Source organism: Vidua macroura, chromosome 1, assembly GCF_024509145.1.
Source record: "Vidua macroura isolate BioBank_ID:100142 chromosome 1, ASM2450914v1, whole genome shotgun sequence".
Lineage (NCBI taxonomy): Eukaryota > Metazoa > Chordata > Aves > Passeriformes > Viduidae > Vidua > Vidua macroura.
Genome location: NC_071571.1, coordinates 28,830,380 through 28,848,208, shown reverse-complemented (window position 1 = coordinate 28,848,208; position 17,829 = coordinate 28,830,380). Strand labels below are relative to the sequence as shown.

The following is a 17,829-nucleotide window of genomic DNA, read 5'->3' as shown; positions in this document are numbered from 1 at the left end:
GTCCAAATCAGTTTAATCTAGGCATAAGTCCATGGGAAAAAAAACACCCTCTATTTTTGCATTTACAGTCATAAATCAAATAGATTTTCAGTTATTTACTTTAATGTTTTACATGTAAAATGGTATGAATCTCAATGTTGTAGCTTTTCTGTGTATTTTGCACATTACACTTGGCAGTTTGACAGAAAGCTGTCAAAATAAATGACCAGAATTAATTACCATTCAGTAGAGTAAAAATTAGACAGGAATGTGGAATTCATAGGAGCTCCACAGAGTAATATACTACTTTATATTTCTCTATGTTATGGTTCATTAGGTGTATAAATAAATCTTTTCAATACACTTAGGCAGTATGGAAGTAAATTGTCATTTTAAATTAAAATCTCATTAGCAAAATGGTATACACCTCAATATCAGAAATGCACTTATTCTTGTATTGATGCCATGTTATTGTTATTGAACTGTCACTGTTCTCCAGTCACCTGAACTAGATAACAATCAAAAAAAAAATGTGAAATGATTCTATTCATTTTGAATTTGAACTTTCTTATACCTCTTCCCTGCTACATACCCAAGGGAAAAGAATTCTTTTATCAAGACTGAAGCCTAAAATTCCACTGCCTCAGCTCTTGAGAGAATTGTAGAAAATTAAGAAACCTGCCTACAAAAGAGGCTGAAAAGGGGAAAAATAGCCAGTTTACAGGCCTTGGGGGATTAGTAAGTCTTTCCATATTCCTTGGAATCCCATTGAACTAAAGTTACAGTGAGGCTATGGAGACAAAGGTCTGGTGTCTTTTTCTCTCCTGATCAAAGTGGAAAATATCTTTTTCCCCACTTATTTTATCTCTAAATTCCTATGCCACCATTTGTTTTATAGATTGTAAATTCAAAACTTTGGATTAGTTAATTAATTTACCAAATAAAATTAATTATAAAGGTTTTTACATTGGTATGGCTAGGACATCCTACATATTGAAAATAAAAATCTCTATGTTATTGTGGGAGTATTTGCAAAATATTTCTGTAATCTGAAAGTACACTTTTTGTGTCCATGTTGGAAAAATCAAAACAGATTGTCAATCTGAAAAGAGTAGAATAAGAGAATTAAAGGATTTGTTTGTTCTCATCTGGGAATTGCCATGATAGTACTGCAGTGTGCTTATTTGAAAAGAATTCATCCACTGAATGCAACAGAAGAGTTGGCCAAACTTTTTTAAACGTAGCTGTAAGGACAGAAAAGAGGGGAAGGTTGGTGGAGAGTGTTTATTCAGGGAAAAAAAAAACAAAAAACACTCTCTTGGGTAAAAGGAGCTACTTTCAAAAATATTTTTAAAGCTATCAACAATTAGGAGACAAATATGAAAGGGTGGGGAGCTGTGGAACAGGCCAGCAAAGGAAACAAGAAAAGAAAAAAGTGTCAAAAAGTTCCAAAATACAATATTTATAGTTCAACAGGAAATTAGCAATAAAGTCACAGTGTTTGTGAGTAGAGTTGAAAGGAGAAAGTGGACAGCACTGCAGGGCAAGCTGAAGTAATCCTTTCACTTTCCACAAGCAGCAGAATGCAAAGGGTGGTAAAGGAGGTGTGTTTCTGAATGTAAACCTGTGAGTTGTGTAGCTGTGTGTTTATCTTACTTTGGCAATATAGCAGGAAAAAAGGGGAAGTTGGGGTATTGTGCCTCTAGAAATGGGGCCTTATTTGAAAATGCCAGTCTTTATATTAGAATGGCTTAATAGTGCATTTGGAATGTGTTGTGGCCTTGTATTAGGTCCTGCGAACTGAGAGCAGGATGCAAACGTGGAAGAACATCGCAGGAGTGATGTTACATGAAGTTACACGTAATAGTAGCTCATACTCTCTTTGTCACCTGCGTGTCACTCATGGTCACTGTGTTGGTTTGCCAGCACGCTGCCTGTGCTTGGTTTGCACAGATAGAACTGACTAAACAAGGGACAAAATGGCAGAATGAACTGGTGTGAAGATGTTTGGTAAGAAAAGCAGGGAAGGGGGCAGAAAATGTATCACTTCTTCTGTAGCAAAGAAACATGGGTCACCTTTTCACTTGTGAATTTGCTCAGGCCTCTTTGTGTTCTTTGCAGACTAATACTGGTTTGACAACACTGGAAGGCTTAATCTTTTTTTCTAGTAAAATATCACTTTCATAGAAGTCCTGTATTTATTTTATTTGTGGAAATTAATTTGCTACCTTATAGAAAGATGAGAAATATCAAATGCATCAATCCCAAAAGACATAATGGTGGATGTGGTTTCAGGTCAAAAAGGAAAAAAAAGACATAGATATCTCTGAGGGATTGTTGGGTATGGTTTGTTGTAGTGGCATATAATTTAAGGCATCTAAGTTTATTTTGGAGTTGTCCCCAAGTGACTTATATAAGCCTGTCTGTCATTTCCCATTAGTATGTGCTAGATGCAGCAGGATGTGGGAAAAAACAGTGGATTAAATATTAAATGAAGCTTGGATCTAAAATAAAGGAAATGCTTCCAACTGTCAGAGGATTCTTCCACAAAAAAAAAAAAAAAAATAAACCCCCTCTTTCCCACTCCCAAAATATGTCTTTTAACCATTAACTTATGTCATTATTATAAACTTAATTTTTTTAAAATATGATTTAGTGCATACAAGCTTAATGACACTTCTTTATACATAACCCTTTCTGTCAATAAGTGTTTCATGTTGAAACACTGTGAAGTTATTTGAATGCTGCAGCTTAACATGTATTCCTAACATTATCAGGAAACTGTGACACATTTTTGTATCCAAGCCTAAGAGAAAATTCCAATACAGATTTAGGAACAAAATCTTGTTGGATTTGCTTCATTATAAACTTTCCAGGGAAAATGTTATATGTATTTTTAGAACCTTTTTAACCTTACTGTTAACTATTTCTGTTTAAAATCTGTATTCTTAGCAATATATTCTACTCAATATTCAGGATTAGTATTAAAAAAATAAGGAGACTACATGGTGCTAAATGTAGTATTTCTACTCACAATTATAGTAAAAAGCATCCATCAAGTTACTGACATCTTCTTCCCTTTCAGTTCAAGTGTGGTGAACCATTTGTTAAAGTGCCAAGAAAAATTTAAAAAATCAAAGGTAAAGACAAGAAGGTCATTCATGGCTATTTACTCCCCACTGAAATGACTATGAAAGAATGTTATTTGTCATGAAATTCCACTTTTGTCCGTTTTTTAACAGAGATAAATGGAGAAAACAAGAGGACCCAGACATTAACTTAGAAATGGGATTAATATCGATGTATTCATGTATATATAAACAAAAATAAAATACACATATATTTATTGAAGACATAAAGTAATACACATGCACAAGCATTTTATATATTAATATAGTATGCAATACAATATGCAATATATATTAGAAAATGCATTTTAAAATTAATTAGTATTTGTCTTCATAAAGATAAGCCTTTCATTCATCCTTTTTCTTGCCTCTAGACTTTCGTCTGAAATATTTTGAGTTTGGTTTTGCTTATCAAAAATTCAGTAACAGAAATGGGATCACAACTTGCTAGCACTTAGACTTTGATATATTGTTTGGCAGTAAAGTGGGGGTTTTTCCACCAATATTATGATTGAGAAAGCAAAATCCTTGAAAAACAGCCACTTAGCTTTAAATATTTGTTCAGGGTTTTTCAAAAGAAACATCCTGTTCCCTTTTGTTAAAAAATGAAAAAAAAAAAAGAAAAAGAAATGCTCAAAGTGAGTCTGAAATCACCAGCTGTTCTGTCCTATTTTTGTCCTCCAGGTAAACTAATATTGATTAATTTTTTTGTGCAAATTTGGCTGTTGTATTTTGTCTCATGTTCAGGGTTTTCTTGTTACTGCTCCTGTCTAATCCATAATTTACTAGACATCACTCATTTCTTGATGAATACCTATCAAGTGCTTACTCCATCATCCAACACCATTATTGTTATTGTTATGGATATATTGTTCTTGTATTGAGCTGTTCAAGAGGGAATATTCTTAAATAGCAAAATTTCATTGCATTTTTGATTCATACTTCTAGATTCTAAATTCACCTGTTAGTCCTACAGCACTGCTGTGTGCTGTAGCCATCAGCTGCAGTATGTTCAGCAAACATAGGATAATTAATAAATTTAGACTAGGAATTTAGCAATTAAGTTCAACCTTTATATATTAGCCTAGCTTCTTAAAAGGACCTTAGTAAACAGAGTATTGAAATACTGAGAGTCTCTGAATATACCCTTAGTCGTCTTTAACCAATCTGGTGGCAGGTGCGTAAAAGTTCAGACTGAACCATGTGCTTGGGTTTAGTGATGGGACAAAAAAATCTAACAGAACTGAGAATGGTTCAGCCAGGAATGGTAACACAAAATAGCATGCTTTTCTACTGGGGAATGCCCTTTAGACTTCACAGATGCAAAATCTGAATAGTATTCCAATTTAAAAAAAAAAAAAAAAAAAAAAAAAAAAAAAAAAAAAAAAAGAGGAAGCCCTGAAATTATATTTGGTGCATTGTAAGTGATAGTATTTTAAAAATAATTTATTGCTCCCCCCTACTCCCCAGTTAAATCCACAAACTGTTCATTTTATAAAGTCCCTTTATAAATATATTAAGTTAGAAGGAATCCACAGCTGAGGAACATGTGTTAGCTCAATGTAGCAATGAGAAATACTGAGTTATGCAGCTTGTGCATGTTTTCATTACCAGGTTTCAAAATGGACCTCTGCTTCATTGATGCAGTTTGTAGTGCACTGTTTTTATGAGAACACAAAGGAAAAAGTGCTTGACTGTTTGCCATCAACTAAAGCTAATATGGCATGCAAAACAAAACAATAAAAAATGTAGTTGATGACAAAATTTAATTTTGGCCTTGAACTTCTCACGAGAATCATGTTGTAAAAACAGAAAGTTCACAAATTTTTAAGCAGGTTTTTATACAAAAATAAAGACTTTGAGAGTTTAAGATGTGATGTTAAATTTCATTTGAATTCCTCTGCATAATACCTGATAATTATTTTTATACCAGTACACAACTAAGAAAGCTCTGTCAGCCTGGATTTAGAGGACTGCAATGTTCTTCTTATTTGAATTCTAAATATCAGCTTTCCCTGAAATTTGGCTGTTTTGATCTTATAGGTTGTCATCAAGAATGGCATGGTTAATTCCTAGAAGTATCTGCTGGTAGTACACTAATTTGTATTATATGAAAAGTTCTGGTTTTCAGTCAGTGATCAGGGATCACACTTAAAAAGAAACTGGAAATTATTCACTGATTCAGAAAAATAAAATTAAAGAAAAAAGTCTGATTTCTTTAGGAAATTATTGTCTAATTGTCATAATAATAGAGCCCAACTTGCAAGTATGGACAGATGTAGCTTGTGTGTACATTAGCACAAAATACACTGATTATGGGTAAGGACTGTATGAGATTTGTACCTGAATGGCTTTTCAAAGAATAGTGAGAAATAGTGAATAACTAAGAGAAACAAAAAAACTTTATACTGTCTTTTCCTTTTGTATCCAAACAGCCTACTTTTCAGACAGAAATGTGAATTTTCACATACTAGCATGTTTACAGTAAATTTTATGGTAGGTACACAGGTGAATATAGATATATAAAGTACTTCAGCTTTCAAATGCATATGTAACATATAAGAAGCTTTCGTTATGGTGTAAGAGGCTGTTACGTTATTATTGAAAGGGTCTTTTAGATTATTAAGGTCTTTTCCTGAAGTCAACAATGACAGCCATGTAAAAGAAACTTTTATGAGTTTGCACATATTTGACTGTAGTTACAGATACTGTAAGAGTGTTGTCAAGCTGCAAATAGTTTAGGAAATAGTGACAGTAATGATTCCGTGAGTGCATTCCAAAATCTTTATGTGGCTGATTGTCTTGAGATATTTTCCATAATCCTCAGAGAGCTCAGAGTAAGGAAAGGTGAGGCAAGACAAGATATTCTGCTGGTTTCCAGGGCCCTGCTGCTCCACGACTAGACACTTTAGGCTATTTAGTACTTTTGTCACAGGAGGACTTGGCAGTTTCAGCCTTGGCTCTCTTCCTTGGCTAAACTGCATGAGGGCCACCACTGTGCACAGCCGATGAAAGGTAAGACAAGGGAAACGCAAGGAACTTTGCGATTACCCTGTAGCCTTGCACTGCTATTTGCATTAATCAAGAAGTGGGTTGCTATTTTAGCCAGCTGAACTCTTAAGGATTCAAAGACATCTGAACTTCATTGCAAACAGTAAGCAAAATAAGAAACATTATAAAAATAAGTGGGATATTTTCTCTTCATTACTTACTTGCCTTTTAGTAAGAGCCCCCACAGACTAAAAACCATCAGCTAAATATCGCTGCTGTTTAAAATTCTTTTGCAATCAACTTTTTTTTCTTTTTTTCTTTGTTTTTTCTGAAAAGTATTAAAAACGAAGAAAAAACTTCAGGTACATGAAGCACAACAAGTTGCAAGGCTTATTATCTTGGTGGAATGTTATGATAACATGACATAGTCAGTGACATAGTCAGTGCTATGTCACTTTGGTGCCTTAAGCTAATATGCTTAAGTTTTCTCAGGCTGCACATGGCCTCTACCCTTCTGGGCAAGGTCTCTATTTAGTGACAACTTTTTAAAAACTGCAAGAAGTATTTATTTCAGGAAAATAGTAATTTTAAAACCCTTCACATATTTAATAGTTATTCCAGCAAAAAATCCAACTTGTAATAAAGCCTTTGATCAGATATTTGAAAAGGAAGTCACTGCTCAGTGAACAAGGTACACAGTCCTCTTGTGAGCAGTGATATTACACCACACCAATGAATGCGTTTCCCAAGCATTTGTGTCTTCTTTACCCTTATAGAAAACACAGAACCTCAACTCCCTACTTGTTTTCCCTCCCACTTGAAATTCTCTCCAGACTCTGATTGTAGTAAACCATGTCATTCTCTCAAACTCTGCCCAGTTCTTTCCCTAACATACCACCAGTGCTATCAGATACTGAGGAGATGGTCCAGTTTCACCCTTAAAATAAATAATACTGAGACAAATATGATGGAGAGCCACAGGTTCATAGAAACAGGATAAGTGAGATGATGGGTTGTGCTTGAAGGGCACAGAATACCACACAAAACAGATAGAGTTAGTGACAATGGACACTGCACTGTACGGCTGAAAGAATCACATATAAAAAGCCTCTAATCCTTCTCCCTTCTCCAGTCAGGGTCAATAACACTTCCTAACTGGCAGATGAATTTCTAATCTATTACAGACACTTTGAACAGTGGTCATTACCCAGACAATAGGCAATATATTTCAGTATTTAATTGTTCTTGCAATTAAAAAAATTTCTAAGCCTGTATCATGCTTGCTATCTCTTTTCCTGTCTAATGTGAATATATTTTTATTCAGTTTGTTTTTCATACAATTATGCTAGTTTTTATGCTTTACACATGTATTTGAGAGGATATTTTTGTACATATATCACTGTTTATAAGTAGTTTATTTGACCTTTTGTTACAGCATGTTTCAGGTATTTACTGTGCATTCTATATTCTCTTTGGAATCAGGGAAATTTTAAAATTTGGGCAAGATATTACTCTTTCTTCCTAATGATGGTTTTGTTGTTTTGCTGTGTTGGTTCTGTTGTTCGCTGTGATGGGGTTCTTTTTAGAATTTACCTCTTTTATACTGGGTTTTTTTAAGGTATTATGAACACTCCTTAATTCCTTTTCACCTTAGATAAGTTTTCCTAAAAACATACAACCAATTATATAAGTTCATTGAAAATTTCATTGCTGAAGTGAAATTCATTGGTTTCATTTCTTTCTTAGTCCTTCTTCCTACCCTAACCCTTCCAATGTCTAAAGATATTATTTAATGATCACTGGACGCAAGTTATCAAATTATGTTTTGATATTCTCATTGTGTTACTTCTGAAAGTAAGAACCAAATACAGAGGGTCATTCCTTTTTACTGTTTTTATACTTTCTGTCTCAAGAAATCATATTGTAGTTAAAAAGTTTAAAGGACGAGCTAGGTAGTGTTGGTTTTTTTTTTTTTTTTTTCCTGAACAAAATGTCATCATAGTTACATTTTACATTTTTGCATTATTACCACGATTCATATTATGGATTTTGCCAGTTGCTCACAGAAAGCCTCATACTCAATAAAATAAATGATTAAACAGCTGAGATATTGGATATGAACTTCAATAATATTAGCTTGGACTTGTCACATCTTGTCAAGTAAAATTGACTCAAAATGGAAATGCAGACTTCTATGAAGATTTGGTATCACAGTGAATATTTTTCTAGTCTCCTTGAGAAGAGGCAGTAGATTTTCATATGTTCCAAACATTGGCAGGTTTTTTTTTATTATTATTTTTAGCATTATCTATAAGTTAAATATATAGAGTAGACTAAATCAAATATTATTCAAAGCAGCTCTATTAGCATGTGGTTTTGAACTTAATTATAAATGACATACTATAAGCAGTAAGAACTATTTCACATGAGAATCAATTAATTCGCATTATCAAGAAGTCTGTAAAAATAATTGCTAAAGCAAAAATCTTTAAGATTCTGAAGCATTGCACTACCTGGAAGACAAGCAGCAGGCAGCAGAAATGCTATAAACCAGGAATTTTGCCAAACCTTCTCAGGCTGAAGTCCAAATGAAATTTTTTTAACCCAGCCAGATTTTCCATACTGAACCAAGGAAATTGCAGCCCAGCAGAGTCCTAGGAGCCCTTGCCTACACTTCATTGCAAGTGGATGTCTGTCTTTTTTCTTTTAATAGTGTCTGTATTAGATACCAACAGAAATGTGTGTTAACAGGCTGACAGAAAATAAGACGTGAAAATAGTGGAAATGGTGCTTGCATGGTGCTTGCATAACACAATTTATGATGTGATGTGCATAATGTACAAACTGAGGTTCTGGTGCTGCAAAAGTTTACATACGTTACTAACATTATGTACGTGAATAATTCCTTGAGGATGAGATTCTGTAAGTCTCACTCAAGACCTTGTTATTTGAACAGGTTTATGACTGCACGTCTCAGCTTGCTTATCGGAAGGAATGAAAGCACAATCAATTTCAAAGATCTGTAGCAACCACATTGCTGTTTGTTTATTATAATGTTCTTGTAGTCATTTGTTTTCATAATGCCACAACGTTTTCCTTCATTTGACAGTTTCACCTCAGCACACTTACACATTTGAGTCCATGATTTAGACTTGCTTGTCACTGGTATGCTTTAACCATTAGGCTGAAAATGTAGCATAATTCCTAACCCAAAATTTAATCATTCTTTCAGTCAGCAGACCTGAAGTTGTCTCATAAAGTCATCAAAATAAGATAATTGCAGTTCCTAGGTCTACGTGACAAATGGGAAATCATGTGGTAGCAGAAAGAGAAAAAAGAAAGTGGGAAGTCTGTATGCAGCATCACCTTAGTAAGTTGATCAGGATGGCCAAAAGGTGTTGAGATGATAAATGGGCAAAGACTAACCTGTTCTGCCATGACTGCTGGGGCAGAGGTCATTCACACCCTAATGACTTGGAGAGTGCTATCCAACTGAAATGGGGGAAAAAGAATGAAAACCATTGCTAATGTGGTTGAAAAGGGAACCTGTAAGAAAGGGGAACCTAAATAACCACAGCTTTGATCACTTACTGCAACTGTTCTGGCTTTTTTAAAGCTTTTAATGTTTATTTATGTAACATTAAGGACTAAAAAAGAATTTCTTTAAATGAAAACCAAATCTGATCCACCAAACATGAGCCAGATTGTTCAGATACATAGCTGCTCCCTGTTGCAGATACTTCTGAAATAATTACCCTGAGAAAGAACAGAGATAGAATTTTACTATGATGTGTAACTGATGAGTGATGACTTATTTAAGTGTAGAAGATGAATTGCAGTTTTGACTATAAAAAGGATGCACTAGAAGCATTCATATGCCTAAGGTAACCACCAGTAAACATGATTTAAATGAAATTTTGTTTTTAGGTCTGGGAGGAGGTGGGTGTATGAGTCTATATATGTGTTCTTTTGAGGGCTTGAGCTGTACCAAAGGATGAATAGCACAGAAAAATATTTTTGTCAGAATAGTGTAATTTGCTGTCCATGTGTTCTTGGTAAAAAAACTCATTTCAAATACTTAAATTATGGAAACTTTTTACCCAGATTTACATTCCAATGGCTGTTATGAGTAAGGTAAAATAATTGCTACTCTTTCAAGTAGGGGCAGTCATAGAGCACAGCAGAGTATCAGCAAGCAAGGAGTCTAAGATTCCCGCTCGGGATGCCTGTGATGGGAGGAAGTCCTTCTGAGGGTGGAGCCCTGATCTTGTGTCTCCTACCTACTGAAACAAAATTCAAGAGAAATTTTAAAGCAACTGTCTTTCAAGGTGAGGGAGTACTGTTGTCCGATAACATCTGCCAGATTGCAAACATAAGGCCAGTAGTCCTGCCCTGGTTTGATGCTGATGTGCATGGCCAAAGGTAAAACCTCATTTGGGTCCTTGTGGTAACTCTGAGTATTAGACTGAGATTTTTCTGCATGAGTAAGTTGCAGCCACTGATCTAAGGCTGGTTCAAATCATAGTATGATTTTTATACAGTTTGAAATATGTATTTTTACAGCATGATATCAAGGCAGCAAAGCTTTTGCAGATACAGCTTATTCATGGATGAGACAGCAGTCTCTTGCTCTGACTTTTTTTTTTTTTTTTTGTAAGAGTGGGTTGGTTGGTGTGCTGGTTTTTGGTTTTTATTTCCATTCTCTCAATTGTTGTATTACATTGTAGTGATGAATAAAATCTTGGGCACACTGACACAATCTGCCTAACGCTCTTCAACTTGTGAACATTTGAGTGCTAAGTCACAGGCACTCCTTTAGTAGAAAGGAGTAATTGAGTCAATATACTCATTGCCTAACCACAGCCACTCATTGCCTAAACAAATATATAGGTTTAACTTCTTTCAACAAAAAAAAAAAAGTCAGTTTGTCCATTTTCTCTTTCCTGGAGATCTTTTGGTGATCCTCTGTTAATTGCTGGAGGATCAGAAGCAGTGCCCAGCAGCACAGGCTGTATCCTTCCCTTGCACCAGCTGTGACAGGTAAGTGTGAACAGTGCCTTTCCAGCAGCTCTGCCATGTCTCATTCAGGGCAAAAACTGTTTGTGGAATTGTATTTCTAGCTTCACTCCTTGGAAACACTTAAAACACATCTTTCCAAGGCATTGGGAAATAGAGTCTGAAGAGCTTGTTAATCTCATTACCAAAGTTTAATAATGTTTAGGATATCTCCACAGATTGGAGGGAATCAAGGGCTCAAAAGTATCTGTGACTGTGAAGAGCAGTTCTGCTGCTGGCTTGGTGTCAGGCTGCAGAAAACCTCTGTGTGTGCACAGGTCTCATTCCTAGCACTTAGATATGGATGTTTTGGTGAGACTTGAGTGCATTTTGACAGGCCCTTTGTCCTTGTTACAGGCGAGTCCATCCTGTGTGAAAAGCTGCTTCAGAGACACTCTTGATTGTCATTGTGAGCCTGGCAGGAGCTGCATCCGTGCTGTCTGTGGGCAGCTCTGAAGCTCCTTGTCAGACACCCCTACCCTGCAGGCAGTGAGCATTTCACGAGTCTGTAAGTGAAGATATAAAACATGCCCTGTGGATTGGGGTATGCACCATAGACATTTTAGGCTCCAAGCAGTGCAAGCCCTGAAATAACAGTTTTATTAACATATTAGTTTTTACTGAATGAATATAATTTAGCTGATGTATTGAGTAAGAGCTGTTGCCTTTACCAATAGGCATTGTGCATAATCTTCTTTCAGGTAGATCTTTCCCTTAATTTTGTGAATTGGAAATCACTGGAGAGTGGGAGAGTGTTCTGGAAAGATATCACTTCATGCTTGCCCTGTACTAGCATTTTTTCTTAGGTATTTGCTTTTGGCCACTGTTGTAAAGTGGATACTGAGATAAACAGCCTTTTTGATTTTACTACTATTACTACCACTAATAATAATAATATTATCAAGAAATGAACAGAAACAAAGATGCAAATGTTTTTATATCATTTTTCATACTACATTGTGAGTTCAGTTTGCTCTTTCATTCAGTCTACACAAATGCATCAGGAAGTGCTACTACATAAGGGTAATCCCCCAAAGAGAATCACTTTGAAGTGCTTTTTCTTTTTTTTTTCCAAGCTCTATATTATACTTCTCAAAGACTCTCAAATTTATACTGAATTTGTCTCCCTTCTGAAAAGAAATTCCAAATTCCTTCATTCCTAGTGTCTAAAGTTGTGCTTGAATAAAATAAAAATTAATAAATAGTGTCATACATTTAGAACTTTATTAGACAGCCACACATTACTGTTTTGAGATTTTGGTTTTATTGCCAATTAATTATTATGACAGTCTGCTTTGAGTTATCCATGGCAACTTATCTGAGCTGTAGATGCACATTCTAGATAAATACAGAGATGCTGACCTTGATGACTGAAACCTGTATTATCACCCCAGTGTTGCTATTTGACAAACATGATTTTATTTTTTCTACAGAGTTTTTGTCCAAGAGCAGGCTACCAGTTTTTGCTCAGAAAAGAGCATAAACTAGTGAACCCAGTGAGACATGGATTGCACAGTGGATCACACACATGAGCATCTGAGGTCTCCCTGCCCATGTCCCCAGTCAGTAGAGCTGGGGGTCTCATGGCTGCCTGTAAGATTCCATAGTGCTACTAACTGCAGGAACACTTGTTATTTGGACTGTTATCCTATAGTTTCACAAAAAGATGGCTCACATCTCAGTTTGTGCCTATGTTGACAACCTTTCTCTTCCCTAAATGCTGTTTTTAGTGAATCACAGTCTCAAAGTACCTGTCTCAAGTCTCTGCTGATCAAAGAAAGAGAATTTTTCTTTTTTTCTGCTGGCTAAGGACAGACCAGGTTTCACCTGGACTGAGCTTGCCTCTGTCTTCTACTCCTCTGCTTTTCTCTGTTCCAGATGGTACTCCAGATGGCCAGCATTTTTGCGTTACTCTTCAGTGTTTGCGTTACTCTTCAGTTGGACAACTGGAGTGCTCTCTCAGAGATGTGAAGAATTTGTAATGTAAGGAAGAGACATAAATACATAAACAGAGGGATCAGGACAGAATGAAGCAATAATATGTGCTTAGGCATATTATTCAAAGTCACTTGACTTTGAATTGAAGCTGTGATAATAATTGCCCTTTAGAACTCTTTTTAAAAAGTATTATTATTGCAGAGTGGAACACAGGATGTACAAGATTTTTCTGGGTCAGGCCTAGAGGAGAGACCATAGAGACGCTGAAAGACCCTTGATCTAGTCTTTTTTCTCAAATACAGGAGATTTGTGGTTCCAGACTTCAAATGGAGCCCATAAACATGAGTCTTTCCCTGCTTCAGTGGAGGAAAGGTTTTTCTCATGGCATGCTTTTCTGATGTTTTGATATGGTAGGGAATTGTGGTGGTTGCTGTGTGTGATTTCTGTGCATGTGTCATTTCCTCAAGCTTAATGGCTTTCTTTAACAGCACTCATAATTCCTTCACTTTTTTATAAGGGTCCTCATGTTAAGAAGATGTTTTCAGTTTGACCTATGTAAGAAACAATCATACTGGAGTAAAAACTGAACTTTATGCTGAAGGTCTGTTCTGGAACCTGAGGTTTTCTGTACACTTTGGTTACACAGCTGAGTGTATAAAATTCCAGGTTTTGGATTTTTCAATTTATTGGTGAAAGTTTCTAGTTTTCAAGTTCCTATTGTAGTATTCAAGTTATTATTTTTCATACTGATGGCAGTAAGAAATTTTGTGATATATATAATTGTGAATGAAAATCACACTTTATTCAGATCCTAAACTGTATAGGACAGTTCTTTACCATTGCTTGTACATACAACATAAAATTACTATTAATGGGCTTAATAGTAGCCTGCCTTACATGTATTTTGTTGATAAATATGCCTTGACAGTGATATATTTTGTTTAAATGGTGCAGGGTAATGTCAGACACACAGACATTGCAACAGATTTATTATTTATTTATGCCTACATTAACTAATAAATGAGACAACATCATCATATAAGTAGTTTTCCAGAAAAGTAGTTCTAAAGTAAAAAAGAGACATGATATTTATCATTCTGAATGATAACAAATGAAACATTCACTTTATTTTAATAAGTTAATACTGTCATGTGCAAACCTCCTTAGATACTTGGATAATAAAATAGCTGTCGCTTTTGCTTGTGGAATTAGATACGTGGTGATTATATAAAAATGAATATTCTTCTACTTCTAAATGTGAAAAGCTGACCTTTTAAAAACACTTTAACAACTTCTAGTGTTATCATAAATCCTACCAGTTCTTTAATGTTGCAGTTTTTTGGTTGCATATATTACACTAGTTCCGTGAGTCAACTTTTGTTACAGGGAAATTTGGGCCTGGGGCCAGGTACAGCTTTGGAGAGCTTTTAAGTTCGAGAGCCTGTTTCACAGCTGGAAAGCTCCCCAAAGTGAAGTGATCCCAGAAGAATATGTTTCCCATTACCCAAATCTCTACCAAATCATGCCTTGTAGCTCTAAAATAATTAAGACTTTGGAAGCCCCAAGAGGTCTTTTTTGATCCATGAATGAAGCTACCCTAGGTTCAAATAACTAAAACCTGACTCCTTCTTAACCAATGAAATACAAAACCCCTCCATTTGTCAATGTAACATAAAGAGAATGCTCAAAAATGTCAGAGCCTTTACACTTTAATGGATTCAACCTCAGGACATGTCAAGAGTTTTGATTGCAGTTGTTGGAGATGAGGCTGAGGTGTCTGTGAAAGTCCCCAGGGCAGAAAAATTAATGTTCTGTAAAATATGATGTAAAAAGACATGTTGCTTTATACTGAAGTTTGAATGATGATGAAATTCGTAAAATCAGGAGAAAACCTTCAAGTCTCTGGCAATGCTATTAGTAATACACTCCTTAGCAGAGTAAGAACACTGATTAAGTGTAACAAGTGGGCCACTGCTATTACTATAAGAATGAGATAGGGAATAACTATTTGTTAGAAAAGGTCTTATGAAGCCTTTTCTTTATTTTAGATTCAATTAAAATGATACAGTGCTTTATTAGAACCTGCTTTGGGATTATGAAAAACAATGCAGTCTCTAGTCTACCTCTGATGTCTGTGACTTCAAAAAGGAGAAAATATTGCCACATGCTAACTTCTGAAAATTTACTCCTGAACTCTTGTGCTTGCTTAGTGATTTGTGGAAAGAAAAAGAAAGTGGGATATGTGAAAGAAAGTGGGATTTAAAAAAAAGTGTTTTGAGGGGAGAACTGATGTCACTTGGACATCTGAGAGTTCAAATATGCTCACGAATCAGCCATCCATTTAAATTTAGTAATACTCATTTGGAATTGCTGGTGAAATATTAATCCCTCAATTATGGGTACCTACAAAATCTAAAGACTCTAAGTATATTCCTTAAGTAGAATTTTTTTTCCTGAAACCAGTCTACTGACTAGAATTTCTGATGTCTAACAGGTGGCATTAATATACTATAATTCTGTGTTTTAATACAGCATAAACCCATAGAAGTTAAAGAATTCATTTAATCAGCAAAGCTGTAAGGAAATTCAGCAAATACAGTAGAAGTATTTACATACCTTCCCTTTAGTGTGTGCATATTTATGGTGGGACTACCTACTGGATGATGATATTGAAATAAATGAGGTTTAATAAACATTGTTAAGTTGGCCAGTGTGCCTCATTTTTGGCCAGATGAAAGTATTCTTTTATTCCACTGTTCACTGCTTAGACCCTGTTTTGGAAGATGAGATGCCAGCTGATGAAGATGTTTTGCAAATACAAGTATTTTCATGTCATGCATTGCCAATGTTTCATCAACTGGCAGCAACTCCAGACACGCTGATTTATAGCTAGACTAATCTGGTAGCTGAAAGATTTACATCCTCAGGAGACATTACTTGAAGCACTTAAGATTGTCATTAAAAATTCTTCTTTACAATAAAAGTACCCAGAATTGAGCTGCTTTGCCCTCATAGCAATAACTAAGCAGCTGCTGCATCTTGAAAGGAGCTTGAACCTGCAAGTGCCATGACATTTTATACCTTCCTGTGCAGTACCTAAATTAGCAGACTTCCCCATCCCTTGGAAGTGTTCAAGGTCAGGTTGGATGGCACTTTGAGCAACGTCATCTAGTGGAAGACGTCCCTGTTCCCTGGTAGTGGGGTTGGAGCTACATGATCTCTTAAGGTCCCTTCCAAACTGAACCATTCCAGATTTTATTATTTTATCTGTTGGTTGTCCTTTTTATACAAAGTTTCAAATTGAAGCTGCATAAAAAGCAATAAAAGCATGAAGCAGAATTTAGAGTTCTCAAGTCAGTGGTGTGTAGAATCATGTTTGCCTTTGTTTTTTTTTTTTTTTAACATTTCTCTCAGTTTTTAAGTCTTTAATTGTATTCTTGGGTATAATTTCAACTGAAGTGGAACAATGTTTTCCCTTTTTCAGTATAGATTTTTAGTATGGCAGTAGGAGCATGCAAAACAATGGATGTGGGTGTAAACTCCCTTGGGCTAAGGAGAAAATTGATGTAATCATCCTAAACAACTTACTGAATTACTTTATAATAAATAAATTTTGGAAGGGGTGCAATGTTGTAAAAGGCTGGTGCAAATATCAGCATCTGCCTCTGCCTACATTTTTAAAAAAGGGAAACTTGTTCAGGTCTTCGGGGCACCCATTATTTTTGGTGTCTCAATTTAGGCTTGAAAACCTGACTCTGAAGATAGACTTGTACTATCTTCCGCTAGATCCAGGACTCTTCGATTGCACTCTAAATTGGACTGCTTATTCTCTGTGGAGAAAAGGTATTTTTCTGTGAGTATTGGTTGGGGTTCTCTGTTTTGTGTCCTAATCCTCTTGAACATAAATTTTAAAATGTTTATTTTCCATGTACATTTTTAAGGCATCTAAGCATCTGTGTAGAGCGAGCGGAATCTGGATTACAATTCTGTAGCAGGTGCCTAAAGTTTAGGCGTTGTACTGTGGGTCCTGCCCTTGAGCTTGAGACCTAGGGATGTAAAATTCCATGTTATATTTCCTGTCATCTATCTCCATCAAACATATTCTTACTGTTGCTAGAAATGTGCTACACATTGACTGCTGACAGGCTCTCTTTGTCCAATTGTTTAACGTATTACCAGGATTTCTACATCAGACCTGGCAATGTTATTCTTTTGTGCTTATATATCAGGATTAATAGCTGATTAATAGAAGAAATAGCTGCAATAGAATTAAATTTATTGTTTCATTTTCTAATTTTTCTATTCACTTTTATAATTGAAGGCCAAATTTTCAGCTGGAGTGAATTCCTTTAATAAATTCCTTTCCTTCCATAGTTCCCTTAATAAATTATCCTTTTTCTTGAATGTGAAAAGAAATGCATTGATTTGTGCTTTGAGATTGCATGGATTAACTTTGACTTCAGCTTTTCATCTGTTGCATTGATCATGTGTAACAAAAGACCTACAGAGACAATATGTTTATTAGGACTGGATGTTAAGTGGGCTGTTTCCTGAACTGTAGATAGCAGACATTGTTAGTAAAGAGCCAACTATATTTTATTTTATTTTAGTGTTGCCACATGGGAAGTCTGACAGTTAAAATCTCTCATGTGCTCATTTTTCAGGAACAGTGTGTTATATTTATACCTATACTAGAAATATTTACACATCCAGCTATTGGAAAATAAGAATGTTTGCC

General features: G+C 35.4%; 1 protein-coding gene across 2 annotated transcripts in view; it reads left to right on the top strand.

The window, feature by feature from the left end:
• The window catches only part of AGMO (alkylglycerol monooxygenase), a 192,748-nt gene that overhangs the window by 132,230 nt on the left and 42,689 nt on the right, over positions 1–17,829 (top strand). The gene's annotated exons all lie outside the window — the stretch shown is intronic.